At 42.6% G+C, this 24,299-nt stretch overlaps 3 long non-coding RNA genes and 1 pseudogene across 3 annotated transcripts in view; 3 read left to right on the top strand and 1 right to left on the bottom strand.

Annotated features, from left to right (window-relative positions):
- The window catches only part of LOC145546030 (uncharacterized), a 1,126,586-nt gene that overhangs the window by 950,726 nt on the left and 151,561 nt on the right, over nucleotides 1-24,299 (top strand). The window lies entirely within an intron of this gene.
- Nucleotides 16,417-19,466, bottom strand: LOC145546027 (uncharacterized). The gene is made up of 3 exons (XR_014082431.1): nucleotides 19,389-19,466; nucleotides 18,920-19,038; nucleotides 16,417-17,007 (listed from the first exon to the last, which is right to left on the bottom strand). It is a non-coding gene; the product is annotated as an uncharacterized LOC145546027 (long non-coding RNA).
- On the top strand, nucleotides 16,483-19,741 carry LOC145546029 (uncharacterized). Its single transcript, XR_014082433.1, has 2 exons — nucleotides 16,483-17,371; nucleotides 19,451-19,741. It is a non-coding gene; the product is annotated as an uncharacterized LOC145546029 (long non-coding RNA).
- Nucleotides 23,315-23,547, top strand: LOC145546026 (cytochrome c oxidase subunit FA4 pseudogene; annotated as a pseudogene).

Genomic DNA, 24,299 nt, shown 5'->3' with positions numbered 1-24,299 from the left:
GAATTGTGAGGGAACCATTGCTGACTGGAGTGGGAGAGAGTGCTTTTGTCACAAGTATCCTTAGAAGGTGGCAGAGGGAGATTTTACTATGAGAGAGAAAGCCATTTGACAATGACAGATGTAGAGATAAAAGTGATGTACTTTGAAGATGGATGAAGGGGCCATAAGCCAAAGAATATAGTGACTGCTAGAAACTGAAAAAAGCAAATTAATATATTCCCACCTTCAGAAGAAACCAAATTTCCTGACATCTTGACCTTAGCCCAGTGAAACTGATTTTTGACCTCTGACTTCCAGAACTGTAACAGAACAAATTTGTGTTGTTGTTTTAAGCTACTAAATTTGTAATAATTTGTCACAGTAGAAATAGGAAACTAATACAAGTGGTAAAAGAAGACTTGTCAGAAAAGCTAGACATTGGAGAGATGGTAGGAAAGAGATGGGAATACCAGACCACCTGACCTGCCTCTTGAGAAACCTGTATGCAGCTCAGGAAGCAACAGTTAGAACTGGACATGGAACAACAGACTGGTTCCAAATCGGAAAAGGAGTACATCAAGGCTGTCTATTGTCACCCTGCTTATTTAACTTATATGCAGAGTACATCATGAGAAATGCTGGGCTGGAAGAAGCATAAGCTGGAATCAAGATTGCCGGGAGAAATATCAGTAACCTCAGATATGGAGATGACACCACCCTTATGGCAGAAAGTGAAGAGGAACTAAAAAGCCTCTTGATGAAAGTGAAAGAGGAGAGTGGAAAAGTTGGTTTAAAGCTCAATATTCAGAAAACTAAAATCATGGCATCTGGTCCCATCACTTCATGGGAAATAGATGGGGAAACACTGTCAGACTTTATTTTTTTGGACTCCAAAATCACTGCAGATGGTGATTGCAGCCATGAAATTAAAAGCCGCTTACTCCTTGGAAGGAAAGTTATGACCAACCTAGACAGCATATTTAAAAGCAGAGACAATACTTTGCCAACAAAGGTCCGTCTAGTCAAGACTATGGTTTTTCCAGTAGTCATGTATGGATGTGAGAGTTGGACTGTGAAGAAAGCTGAGCGCCGAAGAATTGATGCTTTTGAACTGTGGTGTTGGAGAAGACTCTTGAGATTCCCTTGGACTGCAAGGAGATCCAACCAGTCCATCCTTAAGGAGATCAGTCCTGGGTGTTCATTGGAAGGACTGATGTTGAAGCTGAAACTCCAATACTTTGGCCACCTCATGTGAAGAGTTGACTCATTGGAAAAGACCCTGATGCTGGGAAGGATTGAGGGCAGGAGGAGAAGGGGACGACAGAGGATGAGATGGCTGGATGGCATCACTGACTCGAGGGACATGAGTTTGGGTAAACTCCGGGAGTTGGTGATGGACAGGGAGGCCTGGCGTGCTGCGATTACAGGGTCGCAAAGAGTGGGACATGACTGAGCGACTGAACTGAACTGAGGACATCTATAAATGAAGACAAGGGAATGGGGAAATGGGTGATAAAAAATGCAGATAGTAAGAAGCTGACAATGCCCACAGCATACTCAGGAACTAGGAGACTAGAAGAAAAAGTGTGCTGGAAAAGGAGGCTGGAGTGGTGGGGTCCATCAAATGCTGAGGACGTAGATTGCCTCCTTAATGAGTTGTGCTGTGTTCTGCAGGCTTAGGAGAGCAACCAAAGAAAGATAAAGTTGATGTATAAGATTTTAGAGCAGAGAAACACTTCAAATAGGAAGACTACCTAAGTTTCCATTAGTATAAATATTAGATGATAAGATCCTTCATTAGTGGTAGTGGCACTATGTATCTCTCAGAGTTCTCCAGAGAAACAGAGCTGATGTATCTATGTGTATACAAAGAGACTGATTTTAAGGAATTGGCTTAATCATTTGTGGGGGCTGATAAGTCTGAAATGTGTAGAGCAGGCCCACAGGGTGAAGACTTAGAATTCAGGCCGTTGAAGAGGCAAAATCACTTCCTTTCTGGGAAACCTCAGTTTTTGTCCACTCAGAACCAAACATTGGTATAAAGATTATCTTAAGCTGAAGATATTTGAAATTCAACAGATGGAGAAAAATTGTTCTCAGAGCTCATCTTATCTGACTAAAAGCAGCAACTTCTGGGAAATTAGGCTACCATAAATTCTTCTTCAAGGTAGATCTATTCCCAGAAGGGAGAATGTGAAAAAGAGCTACCCCTTCTGCAAAGGAGGTTTCCTTATGGTCCTGAAGGACCAGGAAAGACTACTCATACCTGTATAGACAAACATCATCACAACCTTTCTTATCTCCTGTTTGTTCTCTTGAAAATCCATTATCTTTATAAAGATAAATGTTTCTCCATAAATGCCTTTCTCCATCTTCCCTTCACCTAATATTAAGATGGTACGTAAATCCCAAATTCTAACCACTCCTTTGAGTTCTCACCGAGTTCTCCTGCTATATGCACATTGCATAAATAAACTCCATTTTCTCTTCCTGTTAATTGGTCTTTATCAGTTTAATTTGCAGCTCCCATTCACTCAACCTAAGAGGGCAGATAAAAAGTTTTCCTTCCTCTACAATTTCAGTTGATTATATGAGGCCCACCCACATTAACAATTGATCAAAGATGTTAACACATCTATAAAATACCTTCATTGTAACCCAAACTTAGATTAGCGCATGATTAAATAATTGGGTAGTATAGCCCAGCCAAGTTGACATATGAAACAAACCATCACACAAGGGAAAGAAAGGATGGATAAAGTTTAAAAAAAAATTGAGAAAACATTAGGAGGATTTGGTGATAGGCTGGAATGTGGGGGTTGGGGCTAAAGACAAAGGAGGTCCAAGGTTTTAGGCTTGGACGCAATGGTTTGCAAGATCCTCACTTCTGGCCTACCCTTAACAATGAGTACTCTGTTTCTACTCTTAACTTCCATCTTTTCCTACCCTGAACAATGGCACACACATTTCTAACAAGGATGGGGTTAAGGACACAGTGTGTGGCAATGTAACAAAGTTCTGCACAGGGATGATCAATGACTGTGGCCCTATAGGAGTAATACTTTAGGTAAAAGTCATCATGATGGGGACTTCCCTGGTGGTCCGGTGGCTAGACTCCACAGTCCCAGTGCAGGGGGCCCGGGGTTCAATCCCTGGTGAGGGAACTAGATCCCGTATGCTGCAACTAAAGATTCTACATGCTGCAACTAAGGTCTGGCGCAGCCAAATAAATATTATAATAGAAAGTAATCACAATGTAGGTATTACCATGGCTATTACAGAAAGAGCAGTCTGTTACCTAAGAACTGAATAATCGGACAGGAGGAAAAAAAGAGCAAGAAATGATTGTGAGAAAATTTTCTGAGGTAATTCTCTTGAATTGTCACTTTCCTCTGGGCAGTGACATACTGACTGGTTAATGCACTTACTTTAATCAATTGAAATTTAACAATTAGTGTAACCTTGAGCACAGTTTACAAGCTTTCTGCACTTCACATGAGATTCATTTATCTGGGTTGGCGTTTTCCTGAGTTTCATTTCTATTTTTAGGTTTGGGTTTCTTTCTAAGTGACACACGGGTAATACTTGTAAATTATAAGCTTGGCGTTTTGGCAACGGTAATAACGAAAACCTGAAGCATGGAGATTAAAAGCCCTGCCTGGCCAGGTTTTAAATTGAGTCTGGATGCACTTCACTTACTCTGTTAGACTGGTAACTGGTTGCCAACAGAAACCTAAAGAAGCGCTTTCTGCAATTAATATGTTAACTGTCATTAATGGCTTTCTTTTCTCCAGACAAGCCTACAGCATAGGCATTAGTCTTTAGTCTTGACAAACTGGTTCTCAGAAATGAAAAGCACCTGCAAGGAGCACACAAGCAACAGTGAAGCTAGCAGCAAAATGCTTTTTACCCTCCAAGGTGAACTATAAAACCTTGAACTTAGAAGCCAATATGATGGACTTTATTTAATGTGTCAGAAATGACACAAGCTTTATAGCCTCCAGTCCAAATCTGACTAAGCCAGCAGACCACTTTCTACAGCCCCCAGGGCACCAAGCCTCTGGCACACCCACCACACACTTCTCCAGACCAGCACTTCTTCATTCTGTAGCAGCTGTTCTCAAAACCTCATTTGATTCCTATACTTTCCTCAAGATGTCTACAAGCCCACTTTCCTACGTTTCCGCTATAGTGTGAAAGTTGTTCAGTCATGTCCAACTCTGACCCCATAGACTGTAGCCTGTCAGCTATAAACCAATGGTTATAACACAAAACACCAAGCACTTTGCCTACTTTATCTGGTCTGTCACTTTATCTCTTTACTTTACACTGTTGCTATGAACTGAGCAATATTTTTGTTATCATACTCCTTGTATCACTGAGCAAAGTGAGCTTGAGAGAAATAAAGTAAGACCTCACATCTTATAAGTGATAGAAATGAGCTTGTACCCCAGTCCTTTTTTTTTTTAATTTATTTTTAATTGGAGGATAATTGCTTTACAATATTGTGCTGGTTTCTGCCATACATGAATCAGCCATAGGTATATATATGTTTCCTCCCTCTTGAACCTCCCTCCCACCTCCCACCCCATCCCACCTTTGGTCCTTCTGAATCCAAATATTGCACCTATCATTTTACCTTCTTAGTTTATATATGATCATTTTCTGAAAAAGGGATGGCTTTGCTCAGTTTGCCTATCAATAAGTGTGTGTGGAGGAGTTCTACAGCTTAACTACATGGTGGACATTTTCCAAAACCTTTGTTTACTTTGCATAAACAAAGAGTCAATTTAGGCTTCTGAACTGTCCTCAAAGCTTCTAAAGGACACTGTCCATCTTCCATTTTGAATCTCCTTGGTGTGATGGAGGGGCTTCCCTCATAGCTCAGTTGGTAAAGAATCCTCCTGCAATGCAGGAGACCCCGGTTTGATTCCTGGGTGGGGAAGATCTGCTGGAGAAGGGATGGACTTCCCACTCCAGTATTCTTGCTTCCCATGTGATGGAAGAGCTAAGGGCCCGTCAGTAAATGGAGCACCACATTTGGGGGATTCAGGGAGGCTCCGTAGGCTCCACACTTCCTGGGAGGAGGAAGGGTCATTGGCTCACAGAACCTGAACTCTAGGGTCTGTGAACTCATGAGCTGCCAGTTCCCTTCTCCCACCACCATCACACAGCAAAGTGAATGCACTGTTTTCAAGAGGATTTCATATCCATTATCTCATCCCAACTGCAAACACTATTCTCAGAAAATTAAGCTGTGAGAAACCTCTATTCTACCCTCTACTTTATGTGCTGGTACAAGAAAGGTAACAATATAAGCCTCCTCCTGGTTAATTGCAGTTAATTCATGCCTGGTTCCAGTCTGATTGTCCACAGGAACCAGATCATTTCTCAATCTCAGTTTTGCTTGTGAGGACATGAGCTGAATTCTGTGGAATGATGATTATCTGTGAAAGATTCCCAGGTAATGGGGTTCACGCACTCACAAGGGGCTTTCAGAGCTGAACTTCAAATGTGGGCTTTTTGTTTCTAACCCCGCTCCCTGTCCCTGTTCTTAGAGGCTGACAACTGAGGGGTGTTGTCAGAATATCTGTGATTGTTCCATCATCTACATCTATCTCAAGGACAATGAAACTACATCTATAAAGATACAGTTAGAGCTTTTCTTGGAATTTTGGGTTTAAACTACCAAGGATCTGCCATTTATCGGCTCTAAAAACTTATGAATTACTTAACTTCTCCTGGTCTCAATTTCTTATTTTCCTAGTGGAGATAATAATAATAAAAACTACGTCAGGGTTTCTTATAAAATAGGTAAGTAATAAGGACCTGCTATCTTATTAGAGCACAGGGAACTCTACTCACTACTCTGTAATACTCAATACTATATGGGAAAAGAACTTAAAAAAAAGCATGAATATATGTATCTGTATAACTGATTTACTTTGCTGTCCACCTGAAACTAACACAACATTGTAAATCAACTATACGCCAATAAAAATTTTTTTTAAGTGTAAAAGTATAAAAGATGAAAGGAGGGAATTCCCTGGTGGTCCAGTGGTTAGGGCTCTGCACTTTCACTGCCAAGGGCCAGAACTCCACCCCTGGTTGGGAAACTAAGATCCCACAAGCTGTGAAGCATGGCTGGGAAAAAAAAAAAAAGATGAAAGGAGGTAATATCTGTGAAATTAAGATCCTCATTAAAGGTAACTCCTGTACTTAAGTTAATTATTATTAGTTCTTACTAAATGATACTTTGGGGCAAGGATAAATTTTCCTAGGTATTCCATTCACACCACCCAGGCTACCTTGGGACAGAATATTCTCATTAGTATAGTATCTAAGGAAAATGAAAATTCTTCCCAAAGAACAAAACTATAAAACCAAAACACAACACAAAGACAGACGTAGACACTGACTCACAGTTAAATGATTCACGAAAATGAAGCATTCTCCCGTCAACCAGAAGGAGTAGGATGAGGAGGAAAGGTCATCAACAAAAGCAGCACACAGCTGGAGTCAGGTGTTACCCTGCCCAGAGGAGAGTACCTTCTCTCAGGCTACTTCCTGGATCCTGCCTAGTACCTCCCCTGTGCTTTGTCTCCTGCTCAGTGGGGATAATTCTCATTTGCATTCAAATATGCTTTATTATGGAGGAGGAAATGGCAACTCACTCCAGTAGTCTTGCTTGGAAAATCCCATGGACAGAGGAGCCTGGTGGGCTACAGTCCCTGGGGTCCCATAGAATTGGACATGACTAAGAGACTAACACACATGCTCTATTATCTTTCATATTTAAATCCCACCCCTCTTGACCCCATATTCTCTCTTTGGTCACAGTACCATTTCTCTGCCTCCCATGGTGAAAGTGAAGCAAAAGTGTTAGTCGTTAGCCATTCCCTTCTCCAGGGGATCTTCCTGACCCAGGGATCAAACCTGGGTCTCCGTCATTGTGGGCAGATTCTTTACCGTCCTACTGTCCGAGCCACCAGGGAAGCCCTAGAGGGTTTTGTTGTTATTGTTTGGCTATGCCATGCAGTTTGTGGGATCTTAGTTCCCTGATGAGAGTATGAACCCAGGCCTCCCGGCAGTGGAAACAGAGAGTCCTAAGCACTGGACTGTCAGGGAATTCCCTAAATAAAAGTTTTGAAAGCACTCTCTACACTTCTTTCTAACTCCATTGCCACCTCCCATTGACCCTTCTACCCTTTCCAGAATAGCTTACCCTCCCACTGCTCCATTGAGGAAGCTCTTGATGAGGCCACCAAATTCAATAAATACCTTTCCATCCTCATCCTACTGGACTTCACGAGGAGTGGCTCCTCATAACACTCTCCTTGTGGAATCTGTGACACTACCTTCTCTTGGTTCTTCTACCACCTTTCTGGTTGTGCCTTTTCAGTTCCCTTTGTTAACACGCTGGCTTATACCCAACAACTCATTCCAAAGAGTTCCTTCAGTCCTTAGGTTCTCCTCTTGTTCTATACTCTGTTCTTAGGCAGTCTCAACCATCCTATCCCAATTGCTTTTTTCCAGCATCTTCCCTATATCACGAGACTGACTATCAAACTAGTATTTCCTATCTCTACCTGAAAGTCCTCAAAGAATCTTAGACTGAACATGTTAAACCTGAAATCACTCTTTGATTCTGCTTGCCTATCTCTTTGCAACATCCTTCTTTATTATTTCTCACTTCAGTTAGGCACTACCAACCCCAAAAAGTTCAAGCCAGTAACCTGAAAGTCATTCTCAATGCCTCCCTCATGTCACCTACGATAGGTACACCAGGCCCAGAGCCATAAATTCTACCTTCAACAAGTGTCTCAAATTCAGACGTCTCTGCCGTCACCCATCGTCTTCTCTCATCTGAAGTATTGCAAACAACCTCCTAATTGGTCTCTCTTTCCTCTATGTCCTTCAATCACTTCTCTTTCTTAAAAGGTGCCTTGGAACATTAATTAGTTGGGATAGACGCTAGGATCTTTATATCAAGCCTTTGCCCATCTCTCTAGGCTCTTCTTTAGCCCCTCTATGCCCACCCTAGTTATTCTTCAGCCATGCTTCTCTCTCATTTCTTGTCAAGCTCTTTCTGGACACAAGGGTTTTACATACACTGTTTCCTTCATGTGGATTCTCCTTTTGTTTCCTGTGTTACCACCCTTCCCCATACCTGGCTAACTTCTACTCAACTTTAAGTCTCAATAGTCTCAGAGAGGACTTTCTTGACCTTCTGATCTAAAATTCTCAATTCCCATAACTTCATTTACTACAATTTGTACATTTAGTAGTATATTTATTCGTTAAATATCTTTTTTCCTCCACAGACTAAAAACTCCATGGGAGAGGAGTTCACATCTTTTGCATATCAGTATATACTCATTCTTACTAAAGTGCCTGGGACATCAAAGGCTCTTAGTAAATATTTGTTGAATAATGAATAGATTAATATTCTTCTGACAGGCATGTTCTGTTATGAAAACAGATATCGGAGCCTGGTGCCAGTAAACAGTTAAGTCATTCAGCTCATGTCAATACCCCTTGCTAGGATTCTAGGTTTGTCAACCAGCCTTTTGATAACTTGCATTCTCATTTCTAATTCAAGTATATTCAGGTCCCACAGGGTCATAACTGAGTCCACCTGAGTTTTAACACCAAGTTTTCTGATTCGGTGGCTCTCCTATAGCGAGCCACCTGCCTCAGCCCACGAAGTGTCCCCAAGTATGTCTCAGGATTCCCTTCTGTTCTGAAAAGAAGGGTTCCAGCCCCTTGGCTTCTCTGGGGGATGTTATCCTTCCCAAGGGGCTTTCTCCAGGATTTTCCCAAATGACACAGCCCTCAAGGATCCACTAAATGCTCTTTATCTTTTGTCTTCTCCTGGGACTCTTTTCCTTCCAAATCGTAAGTCCCAACTCAAACTTGTTTGAGCACAAAGAAGGCCTGATTGGCTCTCATGACCCTGGAAGAGCTAAGGCTGAGCCTGGGGAAAGCTGGGAGCCGGAACTCCAAGCTCTGGCTCTCTGCCCCTCATCTCAGCTTCTTTCCTCCGGGGGCTTCAGTGGCTCATCCTGTAAACAAGTTCTTTCCACTTATTTGGGGACATAGTGCAGCAGGTCTAAGGTTTCATGCCCAAGTACGACATCCCAGTGGGGGAGGGCTTCTACCACCCGGACTCTACTTAGAGAAATCTGAGGGAAGGGTGTTAGCTGACCAGCCTACCTGCTTGAGTCCTGTGCGGCCAGAGGTGTGGAATCTCAGGTTTGGAATGAGGGGACAGAAGGAGGGTGGTGCACTACCAGAAGAAAGAATAAGAGTGCGGGAGGCAACATCAGAATGCCCACCATGCATTCTGGAGAAGTTGCCTATTATGGGTTGAATTGTGTTTCCCAAAAGACACGCTGAAGTCCTAAACCCCAGGACCTCAGATGTGACCTTATTTGGAAATAAGGTCATTGCAGTTGTGTTAGCGCAGAAAAATTGATGCTTTTGAACTGTGGTGTTGGAGAAGACTCTTGCGAGTCCCTTGGACTGCAAGGAGATCCAACCAGTCCACCCTAAAGGAGATCAGTCCCGGGTGTTCATTGGAAGGACTGATGTTGAAGCTGAAACTCCAATACTTTGGCCACCTGATGCGAAGAGCTGACTCATTGGAAAAGCCCCTGATGCTGGGAAAGATTGAGGGCAGGAGAAGAAGGGGACAACAAAGGATGAGATGGTTGGATGGCATCACCGACTCAATGGGCATGGGTTTGGGTGGACTCCTGGAGTTGGTGGTGGACAGGAAGGCCTGGTGTGCTGTGGTTCATGGGGTCGCAAAGAGTCGGACATGACTGAGCAACTAAACTGAACTGAACTGACCTTTGAACAAAGGAGTTGGGATGGGGGTGGAGGGGTAGGGACAATGACTCAGTTGAAAATCTGCATGTAACTTTACAGTTTGCCCTCCATATCCTTGGTTCCACATCTGTGGACTCAGTTGACTGTAGATCATGTAGTACTGTGGACCCATGCAGTTTGAACTCGTGTTGTTTAAGGTTCAGCTGTAGTTAAGATGGTGTCACACTGTGAGTCATTACCTCATATAACTTGTGTCCTTATAAGAATTATTCTCAACATCATTAAAAAATGATGAGGGAGATTTTGTTCAGGTACCATCACAGTAGGGCGTCTTTGCAAGTATGGAAGAGAGCTTGGGCTCGATTTTGAACGCAACAAGGAAAAGTGGAAATTTATAGCAAGAAATCAGGGTGGGAGGTGGTCAGTGGATGGAAAATTAATAAGAGGAAAAGGCAGCCTCTCTTACTGGCCGGAAGAGAGATCTTTGATTAGGATGACTCAGTAACTGTTAAGTTGGGCCATTCTATTTCTCATTGGAAATGAATAATTTGGCATTCTCTTTTATACATTCCTGTTTTTGAGCTTTGTTGGTGAGTTAGTATCTGAGTCCTTTTAACTTGGGGCTACTGATTAAAGATTCCTAATCAGCAAAAGTGGAAGCCAAACCTCTTGGGCCTATATGGAGGGGCAATCAGAAAACCAGGTGATATCTGTCTCCGTGACATTACCTTATTCCTTTCCATTTGAATGTCTTTGTGGATAAAATGGACTCTGCTCATAACACTCTTTACTGCCCATGGACCCCACCTCTCAGTCCTAATTGAGGATTAGAACTAAATGTGGCAGTTTTTCCACTTTATCCCTAAAAGCTGCTCTGATTTCATCTCTGATTTATTTTTATCCTATAAAAAGTAAAATGCTCCCAATAGATTAACTCTACTGTAATTTAGTGGTTGCATCAAATTCCCAAGGATATTTGTCCTTGGGCATAATTTTTTATACAACTAAGTAGTTATGAGCGTCTATAAGTGGGCATGGACACTTGACTTCCAATGAGATACTTTACAACATGATAACCTTATGCCATATGTTAGGCAAATATCTTGGCTGTAATTCACAGGCAACTGACACATTAATAGATCCTCTGCCATTCTCATTGTGGAGACTCAGTGCTAGTGGCCTTTGTCTACTGTGAATCTGACAGAGGGGCAGGATTAGCTCACTGATGCTTGGAACACAGTTGACAAGGGATTTCATGAAAACAAAGCCAAACAAACGAGGCAGCTTCCACAGGCACCTGGCTGAATAAATTAAAGTTGATTGAATCCTCTGTTACAACGATGACAGAAAAGGAGGTAAAATATGCCTCTCTTAATGAGTTTCTTTACAATCATTAACTATTTAAGACTTGCTCTTCCAGGAAAGCAGCAACTTTGCACGACACCTTCTACTGATTCTGGGCCCCAGAGGTGTTGCTCACGCTTTCGGCAAGCAGAGTCACTGGACAACATTGCTTCCAAGCTAGTGCTGGCAAAGAACGCAACGCTCTCTTCTCCTTGGCCTGCCCTGCCCTACTGAGTGGCCACAAGGGTATGGACTCAATGAGGTAGAAATTAAATATGCCAGAAGGAAAGAGACTGAATCGAAGTAACAGTCTATAAAGAACCATGAAAATAATGAAAAAATAAGTACATCTTCTACATGAAGAAGGAAAAAAAAATAGAATCAAGGTTTACTAATACACTTGGCATTAATAAACACTCTGCCCCTGGATTTAACATTATTTATGGATCTTTCACTTGCTATGAGCTGGCATTACCAGCAAGCATGAGGTGCTCAAATGCAAAAGTACAAAGGAAAAGCCATTTTCACTTTGTAAAAATGAGCGCATACAAGATTACACAAGTGCCCTGTGGAATGGTGAAAGTCTGCATAGTGTGGTTTTTAATGGAGTCACACCTGTCCAAACAGAAATCCCCATCAACCTGCCACTGTGCTCGCCTCCACTTAGAATATCCACCAACAGTGTCCCTCAATAAGACAGCAAGGTCAGTTTCGGAAGAACTGGGTTCAAATACACTGAGATTTGAATGTTATCTGGGGCTGAAAGGAGGTTAGTTTTTGCCCATTAGTAAATTGTAGTTGGCCAGAGGATTAGCTACTCCTCTTAGTGGATTGATGTTTGATTTTTATGTGGGATCGGGGTGCCAACCCCAAACAGGAAGTGATCAAGGGTTGTAGAGAATAAGAGTAAACAAAGGATGTGAAACAGCAAGAGAGATGCAGAGAAGCAGCATGTGTAGTAAGAACACTCACTAAACCAGCTCCAGAAAACTGGTGTTACTGCCATTTGCTAAACTATATAGTTTTTCAGCAAACTACCTTCATTTTGTGAGCCTCAGCTTCCTCACCTGTAAAACTGGGGTCATTGGACTATTGTCAAAATTAAACAGGATATATATGTAAACACAAACATATGAGACACAATATGCACATGAAAATACAAACTTCCCAACTACCTTGCTTCAGGATAAGCTGCAATTGTGCAGGGGAGCAGGGTAGGGCGACCAGTGGAGCATGCAAGGAGCTTCTGAAGTGCGGCCAAAGTCAGAGACCACTGCTTTAACTGATTAATACTAGGCTTCTTCACGTAACTATTATAATCAGTGCTAGACCTCACCCGGGGCTTTTGGCAAACTTTCTCTGTAAAGGGTCAGATAGTAAATGTTTTAAGCTTTGCGGTTCAGGCTCTGTCTCAACTACTCATCCCAGCAGAGCAGAAAAGCATCCACAGACAAATAAGAATAAGCTTGATAGTGTTCCAGTAAAAGTTTATTTTTGGACACTTAAATTTTAATTTCATGTAATTTTCACGTGTCACGAAATACTATTCTCTTTCTGATTTGATTTTTTCCCAACTATTTAAAACTGTGAAAACAATTCTTAGCTCATGGCTCATACAAAATACAAAACCAGGTGACAGGGCTGGATTCGGACTGTGGCTGAAGTTTGCTGACACCCGTTATGGATGCTGGATTCTTTTCTTTATATTTGTTATCTTCTTGAATTCAAATATCAATCTGATGAGCTAATGTCAGGAAGGGAACTCATTTTATGGAAGAGAAAATTGACCTTGGGATCGGCTAGGTGATACTGGCAAGTTTCTTAACGTTTCTCGGTCTCAGCTTCCTCATCTACCTTGCAAGCTTGGTACAGAATTAAGTGAGTTCAGACACATAAAGCACATGTGCCTAACACATGGTAAGTGCCTCACAAATATTAACTGCTATTAATACTTCCCCAAGCATTAAAAACTCTTCTACAACATATTTAATGACAGCATAGCTTTCCATCTACATTTTCATGATTTACTTAACAAAGACTCTAAAGTTGAACTTTTAACTTATCCTTTATTTTCTTTCTTTAAAAGGAACTCGTAATTACTTTGTGGAAAAATTTAAAGTGGAGATAAGAAAAATAAAAATTGCTCATAATGCCATTACAGAGAAATTATAACTTCTATTAAAACATCATGATGTATGTTTTTCCAGGTTTGTTTTTATTTTTAAACAAAGGTGGGGGAATTCCCTGGTGGTCCGCTAGTAAGTATGCCATGCTTTCACTCTCGAGGGCCTGGGTTCACTTTCTGATTGGGGAACTAAGATCCCACAAGCCACACTGCACACCCAAAAAAGAAAAATAAACAAATAATCAAAGTGGGGGTTACACTGGACATACTGTTTTATAACGTGGGTTTTCCTTTATCACGATAGTAGAGGGCTTCTTGACCTCTCAGATCCTGATTGTGAGCTCCTGGTCTCTGACTTCTACTATCCTATACTAACACATGGCTGCCCACTGCTCATGTCTATTCCCATAAGGGAGACTGGGCTGACCATTTGGTCCTCTTGGTATTATAGTTTCTTACTATGAAACTATAAATGGGCAGCTAGTTTTGCACATCAGTTTCTTAGGAGTTTAGTTACTGTTAGCTCCCACTGTGAGCCCTAGTGATTACCTCCAATACAGCAAAATAGGGACTTTGGGGATCTTCAAAGCTGAGGATCTGGGCATTATGACTTAAACAAAGTCATGCAGTCCTGTCTGAGCAACCAGTCAAATCCTGTCAGCCTCCTTCCCTGACATCCTTATTTTGCTTTCTTTAAGTGTCTTACCAATGATTATACGTGATGACTGGTATTTATCATTTTAAATGGCAAACAACTCTAAGTGGCTCTGGTGGAGAGCAAGTTCAGACACAGTTGGTAGAAACTAGGTGAGAGTAGATGCCCCTTTGGAGTATTATTTGAAGTGCTTACTTTATACAAAAATGCCAGATTTCCTCTCCCACTGTTAAAATATCTTGTTATACTTCCCCTTCCTCTTTATGGTATCAAGGAAGCAAGTATGTTGACTTCAGGACTCAAATTTTGATCTGGTTTTGATTAAACCTAGGTTTACCACACTATGGTAACTTTTCACATTGTTTAGAAAAAGATGAACAGTTACAATGAATTTTCTGTGGGTGTAGACGCTTCTACAGTCGGTTTAAATATCTAAAAATCTCACCACAGTGTGTCTGACTCTTCTCATCACGCAGGCACTGGCATGCTCTAGACCTAAACTGGACTGATTTGAAGACTACTGAGGGACTTCCCTGGTGGCCCAGTGGCTAAGACTCTGTGCTCCCAAAGCAGGGGGTCCCCGGTTCAATCCCTGGTCAGGGAACTAGATCCCACATGCTGCAACTAAGATCTGGTGCAGCCAAATAAATAATTAAATATTAAAAAAAAAAAAATGAAAAGACTACTGAGCCGTTGTTCGACCCCCTGTGTGTACTCTGGGCAATGAAAAGAAAGTCGAATGCACTTAATTTTTGAAGTCAAGCTGTTTATTGATCTGGAAATTGAGTCTGTATACCTGCTGCTAATGGCTGAGTGTAGACCTCATGCGAGCCACTGCGTTTGTACGCTCTCAGTGACATAAGCAATTCCCTTTCACCTGTTGACAGGGCCAAAGCAGAGGCACAGAGGCCTGAATACAAACACGAAAAACACCTTACCACCTGGGAGTCGGAGGCAGGTTCAGGCACATCCATTCCTTGTGCATTTGAGCAGCTGTTTCTACTGTATTGCCCCGAACAGCAGATGGGAGAGTCAGATTAGAAACCAGTAAAACAGTGGTCCCCTAACCCTTCAATCTTTTCCTACTCCACCTCCTGCCAAAAAACCAAACAAAAAACCTAAAGTGGCACTTTGTCAACTAGACATCAACAATCTTCTTAAGCTTAATTTCCAAGGAAAAATTACAAGGATGGTTAAAGTCCTTTTAAAACACACAATAAACAATTATTGAACACTTACTACTACAGATGCCTTGCATAGTCATATTCATGGTTTATTTCATCTAATCACAGTACCAGGGCAAACAGCTTTTTAGCTGACCTCATCCAGAGGATGAGGCCTAGCTGGCCGGTAACACAATCAGGGTCAGATATACTAAATGACAGAATCCAGCTTTGAAAGCAGACCTGCGCCCTCAAACTTGTGTGCTTCCCATGACCGCACTACCACATTCTAGAGCAGAACTTTTTTAGCCACAGACAGCAGCTAGCAGAAAGCCATTGCAGGAGGAAGGGCCCAGAGGAAAACTGCTGGCAGTCGGGCAGGGCAGAAGCCCATGCCATGCGTGCGTGCAGTGTTATTTAGAATCTTTTCTTCTGAAATGGAGAAGTGTTCATACCCAGGCATGTCTCTCAAACATTCATTCATCCAGCTTGTGCACAAGAGATGTTGGCTGGTTGGCAGCAGGGGTAGGGGTGGGGCCTCGGGAGATGCCACCTTCCTGGCACAGCAGGCATAGGGCCGGAAGTGCTGATACCTGCCCTGAGGCGGGTGCTGGGAACCAGGAACTGTACTCAGAGCTCAGGGATAGGTCTGAGATAGCGAGTGACCTGTGCCTGAGTCACCAGAAAATGAAAGCAGCAGGAAGCACCCTAGGCTAGTGGGGTTTTTGTTTTGTTTCGCTTTTTGCAGGGCCTCCCCACCATACCTGGAACAGTGTGACAGTTAAGTTGGCTGGAGGAACTGGGTGGCCCTCCTTCCCCACCTGCCATTCAGCTCCCCCGACTCTGATCCCTCGCAAAAGTATGGCCTGAGGCTGTGTGCGAAGGAGCAAAGAGAGACTCCATTCTCCTCCCTCCTCCTCAGAGAGGGCAGTGCGCCCAGAAAGGCCTGTGGGCCCAGTGTGTACTGGCCGAGAGGTGGGGACTGCAAGCGTGGCTCTGCTGCCTGAGCCTCTTCCTTGGGGCACTTGCTGTGTGTGATGCTGTGGTGTGCAAAGGTGTGGTAGGAGCAGGGTGGGATTCAGAGTCTCTGGAAGGAAATGGGACCTTCTTCCCTCCTATCCTACTTTTCCCCATAGTCTGCAGTTTGGAGGCAGAGATCAGGACAAATCCTAATTCTAGTACTAAGGCTAAGTTCTGATCATGACAGGTGGAAACTGGAACTCAGAAGGACCCTGAAGTTGGTGTGGAGGAAGGGCAGGGGTCCAGAGGTGACACTGGTTATCTATTTCTGTGTAACAAATTAACAAAAGCAGAGCTGCTTCACCAACAAAGGTTTATTACCTCACAGTTTCTTGGGGTCAGGAATCCAGGTGTGGCTTAGCCAGGTGCCCCCAGGCTGAAGGCCTTTCATGGGGGGTGGGGGGGCACTACTGCCCTTGGCCAAGGTCGTCCTCTCATCTGAAGGCCCAACTAGTGGAGGACCCAGTTCTGAGCTCACTCTTCAGGTTACTGACAGGAGTCAGTTCCTCACAGGTTGTTGGCTGGAGCCCTCCCCTCCGTCACAGGGCATTTCAACAGGGCAACTAGCTTCCTACAGAGCAGGAAAGGTCGGGGAGGGTGCCTGAAAGGAGCAGGCTGTCACTTCGGCCATCTTCTCTTCTCCAGAATCATATCAGAAGTCCAGCTCACACTCAAGGGCATGAAAAGCAGGAGGCCATCTCAAAGGCAGGCCGTTGGGGAATTTTGATCTAAGGAGTGACTGAAGGGACAAAATGGAGTCTAGAGATACGAAGGAGCTGGAATCCGTGAGGCTGAGAGACTGACTGTCACCACCTTGTAGAATGCAAGTTCAGCAGAGTTTCTGGTATCCCCAGGTTTCTCGGTGAATAACTTGGGAGAGCCTTTCTCTGAGATATGAAACACATGGGACAAACACGGTGAGGAGCTCAATATTTGACAAACAAGGAGTGTGAGGTGCTTTGTGGGACATCCAAGAGTAGGTTCTCCCTAGGCAGCTGATATGGGTATCTGGAGGGCTTCCCACAGAAAGAGTGAGAGATGCAGATTAGAGAACAGTAAGCACCCAAATGCCGATCAATGATCGATCGTGGGAGTGGATAATATGCCCACCAGAGTTTCCAGGACACCTTGAGCAGCAACAGTGCTTTGAAAGACAGTACAAGAAGAGACGCCAGTGAATAACAGAAAACCCCAAATATGCTGCCAGGAAGGAAAACCAGGAGTCACAGGAACCAGAGAGAACGCAGGGCAGTAAGTATCAAGAAAGGACTGCAGAGCTTGGAGAGATGAAGCCTGGACCAAGTGGGGAGGGAGGTGAAAAGGAAATGTTCTCCAGAAATGCAAAGTGTTATTTAATATTTTAGAAGTTAAAGCTGCCATTTCAAAATTCCATTTTAAAAGACAAACAGATAAACATTTAGGCATCAGTTCCCTAAAAGATCACCAAGGAGGCTTGAAAAAAAAAAACAAAAAAACCCCACCATTTACAGGGGATGTCCCAACCCTATAAAATAAGTCTCTCAAAAAGGAGGCAGGGGCAACTGTAATGTTTTTCTAAAAGTAGCTAAGTGATTTGAGGTGTGACAAGATTTTCAAATCACTCATTTAAACCTCTAAGAACTACTGGTTCATATTTGGCTTAAGCTCTTTCAGAAGAATTAAAGTGACAGAAAAATTCGTAGATTGCTGACCTTCGAGAAGCTGATTGTTAAATTTAAGACCTTAATAGGAAATTTAAAGCAATCAAGAAAATAAACTCCCCCACAAAGATAATTAAAAAAAGCCACCAACTATAAAATACATTTTGTATGTTTATTATCAAGAAAAATGCTAATGATGGCAATTAGGACTATAAATTTAGTTGAGAGTAAATGAGAGCTAGTTTAGTAAATAAAACTGCCTGTAAACATTTGTAAAATAGTTATCCTCCTCCGTATGGTTTGTAAAAGAACCCAGTGGACCTCTGAAGAGCTGGGGCTGGTTCCTGGCTCTGGCAGGGTGGGAAGTCCTCATTGTTTCACAAACCAAGAAAAGCTCCCCAGCTCGTGGTTGCCTCTTCTCTGGGAAAACCACAAGCTCCCTTCTCAGCACTCTTGAGAGCAGCCTGGGCTGCATGGCTCCCTCCACTTCCTTACTGCTTTCCTTTGTCCCTGGAGATTTAACTGTGAGCCTCCAAAGTGCATTAAAAGCCCCTTCCAGGTCCTTCGGGGACCCCTGTCCTCGTAAGTTCCACAACCAAAGAGCAGCCTTTCACATACAAAGTCTCTAGACCCCACCTTGGGCCCCTCCAGACTGGCAGCAGACCCCCAAGGACTTACCTCCCATCTTCTGGATACATGTTTCACAGTTCACCACTCACCCCTCCCCTTTCTCCAGGACTTTAACTTGAAATGGTTTTCCCACTTCTACCTTCTCTTGCTGTCCTTAAAGACACGTATACTGGTTTTTCATTAGTTTTAAAATACTAACTCCTCATCAGGAAATGAAAGTAGCAGAGGGAAAGGCATAAATCACAGCTCCCCTCCCTGGCCCAGGGGGAGCCTCTCTAGAAAGGCTCAGATGTTTACATCTTCAGGTCAAATTGCTCCAAACAATAGTTGCCCTTAGGTTTCCCCTCTGGGGCCGAAGGTGCCTAAATTCACTGGTCTCCTACCCCACACAAGGATTTCTCCGGGCTGCTTATAGTATTTCTTTAAAATTACTTCAATCTCAATCTTATTAGTCCACAAAGAAAGGCAAATAAAATACTTTTGTTTTATCAAGATGGCAATAAATAAATAAAATGAAGCCTGTTAATACCTAGTTAGAGCCAGCTCGCTGGGAAGCTGACTCATTCTTGCACCGCTGGAGGGGTTCTGAATCTAGAGCCTTGAATGTGTGCATACCCTTCACAGTAATCCCACATCTAGGAAAATATCCTAAGGAAATAATCAAGAGATGCAGTCAAAGATTTATGAACAAAGAATATTCAGGGCAAAGCCATAACTGAGAAAAACTGGAAAAGACAGACGTACGTGCCTCCCAGCCCTCCTGCACCTCCATGGTGGATGGGGCGCGCCCATTCAGGTGGCAAACGTTTACTAGGTACTCGGCATTAGGCACTTGGCTGGGTAAACAAAACAGGTTAAGGTGCCCCCCTCCCCGTGGCCGAAGATGCATTCAAATTCATGATCTAAAACAATTTTAAAATTGTTTACATTGTGTTTTTTGGGGAAGCCGATTACACTCTGTATCACCCCCACTCTCAACCCCTGCCATAAGCAGTTACCAAATCCGAATGTTTTCCTTCAGTGGCTCTCCCTAACCGACCTCTTCATTCCTTTTCAAAAGCAGATCCTAAGACTCTGAGGTAACCTGATAACAGCGGAAAGAACACCCACATGGAAGTCTTCCGATTGGTTTCTAATTTCAGGAAGTTGCCGACTTTGGGCAAATCACGTCACCTTTGGGACTGTTTCTTTCTTTCTTTTTAACCTTTTATTTTGTATTGGGGTATAAGCTGATTAACGAACAGTGTTGCGATAGTTTCAAGTGAACAGCGAAGGAACTCAGCCTTACATATACATGTAATCCATTCTCCCCTCCGGGATTGTTTCTAATCAAAATAAAAGGCTGGCCTTTGTCTTTCTCTGAGTCCAGTAATTTTTGACTCTATGACAGAACCATCCGTAGATGAGGCAGTCTCAGCCCGTGGCTAAAGGGAGGGGGAGGCAGGGAACCCCTTGAGAAGCTGCGCATTTCTGTCTGGGGAGTTCCAGAACACAGACCAGGCCAGGGGCCGCCTTCCTGGAAGGCGGGCAAAGGTATAGAAGTAGCCGGGCCTGTGGCTCGGGGAGGCCGGGCGGTGGCGCAGGCCCCACCCAGGCCCCGCCCAGGCCAGCTCTGCGCGCCGCTCTCCTTCCTCTGAGCCGACGCCAGGCCCACAAGGTTGGTAAGCAGGCAACGTCGTTCCTTCCAGTTGTTATTTAATATTAATAAAGAACAGCTCATAATTATTGGGTGCTTCCAGGTGCAAAACAGTGTGTAGATGGTTTAGTTACCTCACAACCAAAGGATGAGATTCATTCTGCTGTTCCCATTCTTAGGGCAAAACGGAGGCTTAGGAAGTTTACAGAATTGATAGAAGTGACGCGGGTAGCCGCAGGGTCCAGGGCTCTTCACTTGCATACTGCCCAGTCTTCCTCTTTCCCCGAGAGGACAGTAAGACAGTCTTCCGTTTTACCCCTCTTTCCTGCTTGAGAAGACTGGAACTCGGGTCATTATGTTGGTGAGAATTTGTTGACTACCAACCGGGAGACTGGGTGGCCGAAGTTTACGGCTCATCTTGGAATCTGTTGGAGCCCCCTGCTTTCACTAAGAACCGCCTTCCTCCCGGCCCCTCGTCCCCTACAATGCCTTTCCCTGTCCGGTTAGGGTGAAGGGTCAGCTCCGAAAGGGCAGTCAGGAAGGAATAATCCTCGTCTCTTCAAAAGGAGAAAGAAATTTGCAACCCAGAGGAGCTCTGCTCTTGACACTCAGTTTGTACTTTGACCCTTAAGATCTGCTCTGAGAAATTTCCTGTGACCTGTTAAGGTTTGTTGCCACTAAGCAGTATTGAGTTGTGACATTAAGGTCTACTTAATTGAGGAATCTAGATACTATGAGCTCCTTGAAATTGTACTGAAAAGTAGCTTGTGCATAGGTGTATTTTTCTAGGGGGAGTGTTCATAGCTCTCCTTGGATTCTCAGAGGGGCTTACTGCTGCCCAAAGGTTAAGAACTCCAAGTGATATGTGGGTGCTGCTAAAGGGGAACAGTGATGCAGACCTGGCGGGAATGGATGGACAAGGGAGAAGGGAAGATGGAGGAGAGGGGTATTCAAGTAAGACTTCACAAAGAGGCAGGATTCTGGTATTGGGGGTGGGGGAGCTGACATTTCTTGCACTCTTACTGTGTGCCAGGCATTGTTCTAGACCAAAATTTACAAGGATTAGTTCATTCTTATAACAACCTTATGAGGTAAATAAGATTATTGTTCTGGCTTTGTAGATTCATTCATTTAATAAATATTTATTGAGTGTTGTGTATCAGGCACTGTTCCCAGAGCTACAGCAATTAACAAAACAGTCAAAAATGCTTCCTTTGTGGAGCTTGCGTTCCTGTGGGGAGACAGGTGAGGAAACCAGGTTCCCAGAGACTGAAGTGATAAACAAGGGTCTTCAGCTAGTAAGCAGTAGAGATTTGAAACCAGGCAGTATGGCACCAGAAGCTGTACCTCTTTATTTATTTATTTTTTTGAAAGGAATGGTTAGTAATTTTAAACAATTGAAAGCTTAAACTTTCTGTACAACAGAAAATCCTCCAAACTAAAAGGAAAGTGAGAAAATACTGACATCATATAGAGCAAAGAATAGCTCCAAAAGGTTTTTAAACTATAAGTCAAAACCGCACATTAAAAATGAATGGGAAAAGATTACTAAAATAACTCAGAAGAGGAAATACACAATCAATAATGTTGAACACTGGCTTCCTGAATTATCATCAAAACTTTCTGTTTATTGCTTGCACAGTAAGGAAGAGCTTTACCTTGACAGAGTCTTAGTAACCTATCAGAGGGCAAAGGGTGGAGTCTGGATATTTACAGAAGTTTTGGAGATTGGTCTAAGGCAGAGCTTTCCATGGGGAAGGGGGCTTGGTTAAGTTTGGGTAGGATCATGATAAAATAATTTGGGATTAATGGACACAGTCCTGCAAGGGTTTTAAGGAAAGAAGATTAAAGAGTCACTACAACATGCCAAGTAGAAACCTAGAAGCAAAAATGCAGGTTGTCTTTCTTGGAAAGAGTGTATAACTGTGACTGCAATTGTATGCCTGCAATTCTTTATGCTAGTGCTTGTTGGGTTTGTCCAGATTTACCTGACCTGCTTCTAGCCTTTGGCATCAATGCCTTCAGTGCTTGTGGATAAACAGGTGATGGGACTAAGAAGCTTATAGAATGAGGTAGAAGGGAATGACTGGTAAATCAAGTTATTGGGTTTTTCCTTTGTTTAAAATCACATTTTAATTATAATGTGTGTATTCTCAACTTTTCAGTTATATTTTTTAAAAAACCTTGTGTCACTGACATTCAACAAGTTTCATATACTTAAAGTATGCAATTTTGATATGAGTATGTACTCATGAAACTTATCACTGCAATTAAGATTATGAATATATCTGTTACCTCCAAAGTTTCCTTGGGCTTCTGTCAACCCCTCCCCCCAGGCCCCTCTCTAAGCAGCAACTGATTTGTCTTTTGTCACTACAGGTTATTTGCATGGCTTTTTTTTTTAATTGTTTGCATCTGTGTTGTTGCATGTATTAATAGTTTACTGCTGAGTAGTATTTCATTGTATGGATATACCACAAATTATTTATCCACTCATCTGTTGATGATTATAGGGTTGATTCCAGTTTTTGGCTGTTACAAATGAAACTGATTAACATTCGTGTGCAAGTAGTTTTTAAGAAACTGTCAAAGTGTTTTCCAATGTAGTTGTACCATTTTACATTGCCATCAGCAATGTATGAAAATTCTAGTTACTATACATCCTTTACCATTATTTGGTCTGGCCAGTCCTTTCGATTTTAGCCATCCTCAGAGGCGTGCAATGGTATCTTATTTTGCATTTCTGAGATAATTAATGATGCCGAACATCTTTTTGTGTGCTTTTTGCCATCGATATGTCAGGAGGGCTTCCTGGTGGCTCAGATGGTAAAGAATCTGTCTGCAATTCTGGAGACTCGGGTTCAATCCCTGGGTTGGGAAGATCCCCTGGAGAAGGGAATGGCAACCCACTTCAGTATTTTTGCCTGGAGAATTCCGTGGACAGAGGAGCCTGGTGGGCTATAGTCCATGGAATCGCAAAGAGTTGGACACGACTGAGCGATTAATACAAACAAAAAATGTCTTCTTTGGTGAAGTATCCTTTCAAATCAGTTGTCATTTTTTGTTGTTGTTGGACTTTTTATTGCATTTTGAGAGTTCTTTATGTATGTTGGATACAAGTCCTTTATCATATATGTGATTTGCTAATGTTCTCCTAACCTGTAGCTTATTTTTGCATTCTTCTAAAAGTATCTTCCAAAAAGTGTACATTTGGGCAGAGACTACTTAGTCTAGGGCCTGGCAGATTTGTTCTCATCTCCTTTCAGATCAAAGGCCTTTGCCACAAATATGCTCCACTAGATCCTTGGTTAGGCCAAGAAACATACAAGCTTGGTTTCTTTCTTTGTATTTATTGGAGCTGGAGGTACTGTAGCAGCACTGTATGTCTTGTATCTGGCATTGTTCAATCAGTTGGAACAGAAAGGATAAGCCAGAAGAAACTGAATCCCAGTGATCAATGTAAGTTCTATTCAGTGAATGTGGATTACAGTAAGCTGAAGAAAGAAGGTCCAGACTTCTAAATGAAACGTTTGACTATAAAGCTGCTTAGAATGAAGGTCTTCCAGAAGTCATTTGTAAAATTTTCTATTTAACCCAGAAATATTTCCCCTTTAAATGCATGAAATCATGATTGTGTATTGTGTTGGAGGTTTATACTGATTAATAAATGTCTGAAACTTGAACAAAACGCATACATACATTCTTAATTTTTGTTTAGTCAAATTTATCAGTTTTTAAGGACTGTGTTTATTTGTCATATCAGAAATCTTTGCCTAACCCAAGGTCATTTACTCTATATTCTATCAGCTTTTTAATTTTAAAATTTACGTTTATATCTGTGATCCATTTTGAGTTGATTTAAAATATATGCTGTGAGGTGTGGATCAAACTTCATTAATTTTGCATGTAGTTATTCAATTGTTCCAGGACCATTCACTGAAAAGACTATCCTTTTGACACTTAACAACCCTTATAACTTTGTTGAGCAATTGAGCATATATATGTGGGTCTGTTACTAGACTTTTTGTTCAGTTGACCTAAATTTGTCTAGCTTTACCTTAGTTTTCCCACACTGTATTAATCACTGTAGCTTTAAGTATAAGCACTAACGGGCTTCCCAGGTGGTGCTAGTGGTAAAGAATCCACCCGCCAATGCAGGAGATGAATCCCTGGGTCTGGGAGATCCCCTGGAGTAGGAAATGGCACCCCACTCCAGTATTCTTGCCTGGAAAATTCCATGGGCAGAGGAGCCTGGCGGCTTACAGTCCACAGG

This window comes from Giraffa tippelskirchi, chromosome 4, assembly GCF_054371585.1.
Source record: "Giraffa tippelskirchi isolate mGirTip1 chromosome 4, T2T-mGirTip1v1.2.pri, whole genome shotgun sequence".
NCBI classification, from domain to species: domain Eukaryota; kingdom Metazoa; phylum Chordata; class Mammalia; order Artiodactyla; family Giraffidae; genus Giraffa; species Giraffa tippelskirchi.
This window is presented reverse-complemented; position numbering and strand designations above follow the sequence as displayed.